Source organism: Gavialis gangeticus, unplaced genomic scaffold (assembly GCF_001723915.1).
Source record: "Gavialis gangeticus isolate Ggan-Ray unplaced genomic scaffold, GavGan_comp1, whole genome shotgun sequence".
Lineage (NCBI taxonomy): Eukaryota > Metazoa > Chordata > Crocodylia > Gavialidae > Gavialis > Gavialis gangeticus.
This window is the reverse complement of record NW_017729031.1, coordinates 101,204,342-101,207,887: the sequence shown is the minus strand read 5'-3', so window position 1 is coordinate 101,207,887 and position 3,546 is coordinate 101,204,342.

Genomic DNA, 3,546 nt, shown 5'->3' with positions numbered 1-3,546 from the left:
CAGACCTAAGGGGTCTCTTAGGCATAATTTAGACCCACCCCTCAATAAGTCTCCCACACCAGTCAAAAAGGAGAACTTTATTGATTACAAGGGGTAGGGTAAACTAGGGTACAGGATTGAGCAATATCTTAGAAATCCTAGAGAGCAAATAGTCTGGCTGTGGTAGCCTTTTGATCACACATCTAAGTTACTGCCAGCTAGATATCTATCAGATCTCAAGTAGCTTACTCACAAACATCTTCCACAGGCCGGTGCTGTTTCCCTTTGGAGGCAGGCGGTTCCTTGCTTATGAGTTTGGGGGAGAGAGACAATTTTAGATGGTAAGGCTCCTCTGTGTCCCCCGCCTGGCTGCTGCTTCACCTCATGGCCGAAGAGCCCGCCTCCTTCCCTGTCCTAACTTATATAGCCCCTGTGACCTCATTCACCTGAGCCAGTGGAGGTCAGCCCCAGTTGGCTGTCAGCCAACCAATTTGAAATGCATCACCTGTTACCGGGCAGGTTCCAGCTCCCCAGGTAGATGCCCCTCACCCAGGTACCAGTCACGTAGGCAGAGGGAGCAGGTTTCCCCCCTCCCTCAGGAATGCAGCCAGCTCAAGTTCCCTAAAGAGACAGGCTGAGGGTGTGGTCCCTTGTGCGCTGGGCCCATCCTAATTGAATGGTCACAGCACAGAGATTTAAATCACAGTGTCACAGGGCAGAGATTTCTGGGGAGAAACCAAGGTGGCTTTCTGCCACACAGGGCAGGATACTCTCATGGTGCATTGTTATCTGCCATGAGATTTGGGACTGCATTCCCATTGGCTACTCACTTTCCATGCTTGCAGTACCTCTCTGCCAGCTTCACCAGTGCCATCGGCTGTCACGGTCCTATGCATGAGAGATCCCTTTCATGTTGGAGCTGGTTGCTATGGATACTGGCAATCTACTGTGTTCTGGGTGTCTTGGAGCCCTACGTGAAGATGTTTCTGCAGCAGCTAGGTACACATTGCCTATAATTTGTATGGGCCCCCAGCACTTGAATCAACAAGCACTGGCCGTGTGTCACATTACAGATGGGCATAGCTTTCGTGGGATAAGACTGTACGGTTTTTTCCCCTCTGTAGAGCTTTTTTTTTCTCTTGTGTATAACTTTCTCCAAGGGGTTGCTTGGGGTCAAAGGGTTTGTTTGCATGTCTTTCTCTGCCTTATATCTTCCATTTGACTCTTTTGCTGCCTTTTTCTAATGGGTTTCATCTGCAGACTTGTTTTTTGTCTACAGTCTTCTATTTCATCCTGTTCTCTGGGTTTCTGTTGCATCCCCCTTCTATTCTTGGCTAACTTGCTTGAGGATACCTCTTTAAAAAGATTAGTATTGCACCTCAGGGCATCAAGCTTAGGTGGAAAACAAACAGGTTACACTTTGCATAAGCTTAGCTTTGCCAGCCCCTGATTTCCCTAACTGAATGCACATGCTCTGACCCAGTGCATACACAGCTGTTTTGCCTTTGCTCTCCCAAGAAGAAAAGAGCCTGCTCAGCTGCTCTGAACTAAAGCAGAGATTGGAACAGGAGAGAGACAGGGAGGTTGAAATCCTGGTGCTTTGACCCCTTTTCTACTTCGCAAAAAGCTCAGATCGCAACCGGACACACATAAATAATAAAAATGAGGCAGACATTCTGCCTCTTGCCTCCAGCAGGTGCAGTGCAAAAGTCACAGCTCAAGTAGTGGAGAAGGGGAACGGTGACTTCGATTCTCCTTTGTGCCCTTAGGATTCTGGGCTGCTCTGACAGAGTGTAGCCTTCAGCATAAATTGGAACAGTTGGGGGCTGCTGTTATGTGCAGTCACCTCCCAAGAGCTGGCTCGATGGCCAGCCACTCCTACCCCCATTTATCCCCATTTAACTCCACTTCTGTCACATCCTCTGAGCCAGCGTTTGCTGTGACCAGTATACCCACTCTTACAACTGCCCCATGTGAGCTGTTTATGGCCCCAGGAGTCTCCCGCAGCGAAAGGTAAGGTCCAGAATAGTTTGCAGAAGTCTTCCACTCTGCCCAAGCAAGATTTCCATGATTTTCTGAATCCCTGAAATAGGCATGTCTTGTTTTCTTTTACCTTTCAAATTACTAAACCAGCATTAAGGCCCTAATTCAGGGGTGGGCAAAATGACAGATCTGGCCAGAGACCGGACTCCGTTTCCCAGCAGTCCCTACCTGCATCTCTGGGGCCAGTTTTTATGGAGATCCCAGCAGGGCAGTGCCATGACAGGGCTGGGGTTTCCCTGGAGACCAGCCCCACTAGCACTGGCAGGGCATGTGGCAGGGGCTGGGAACTGCTCTGGGGCCAGGGCTGGGGCGTGCAGGCAGTGGATGGCAGCTCTGCCCTGGCTCCGAACCACACTATCGCTGCTGCAAGATCCCAGCCCCTGAATGCACCCTGCCAGGGCTTCTCCGGCTGGTCTCCATGGAAATTCTGGCCCCACACAGTTACAGCACTGTCACTGCTGGGGTCTCCCTGGAAACCACCCTAGCGACTGGGCAGAGGTTGCTGGGAAAGTCTGCCCATCGGCCAGACTTTGCCCACCTCTGCTAATTGCAGTGCAGCAAATGAGCACCCTTCAGAGCCAAAACCGAACACAGACCCCATAATAATATCTCAGTTTATCCAGGAAGCACAACAGGCTTTAAAAACTCATCACAAATCATATACACACAGAGAAAGTGTTCAGTGGCAATGTAGGACATGCCATCCCAGATAAGAAAAATAGCTTCCTCACCTCAGTACCCTGTATCTCAGATGGTAGTAAGGCAAACATGTCTATAAATTGAATTTCTTATTCTGGAGGCCAGATCCAGAGGCCTGATCATGGTAGCTCACCCATGTCAAAAATTTCAATTACAGTCTACAAGAGAAGAAAGCAGATAGAAACAATGGTCTGAAAGCTTTTGAAGTTGTAACAGGCAATGATGCATAACCCATAAAGTGAAGATGATGATGATTATGACAAAAGGTTATAAAAAATAAAGAAATCAAATTAATCTTCCACAGCAAAGCTGGGTTCAACTAGCAATACCATAATAGGCTTGGTTTTGTAGACGGGTGGATTCCTTTGACTCCCAGTAGCTTCAGTGGAAGTTGAAGATGTTCAGCCCTCACAGACTTTAGTCTTGATAAGGAAGCTCCATCTTTGGACGGATTATAGGCTTCAAAGTTTTTATATCCCCTGTCATGTCACAGGACATGACATGGCAGAGGTTGGACAGGAAACCTGTTGCAGAGTTGGGAGTAGAATTTAGATCTCCTGGCTCCGAGTCCTGAGCGTTCAACCACAAATCTGGTCTCCCCCACCAGAAAGGTTAGGTGTTTACTGCTGAGCTGAACCTTGCCTCACATTACAGATAGGTATGTCTCAATACCATTTGCCTCAATAGCAAAACCTACTGGGTCTGCATAGAAGTCTATAAATCATATATGAGTAGGTTTTCACAGAAGGCAGAGTGTACTACTAGATTCCCACTCATAGCAGCAGCAGTCTCCCAGGCCACTTGTACACGTGCCAGGGGTTTAGT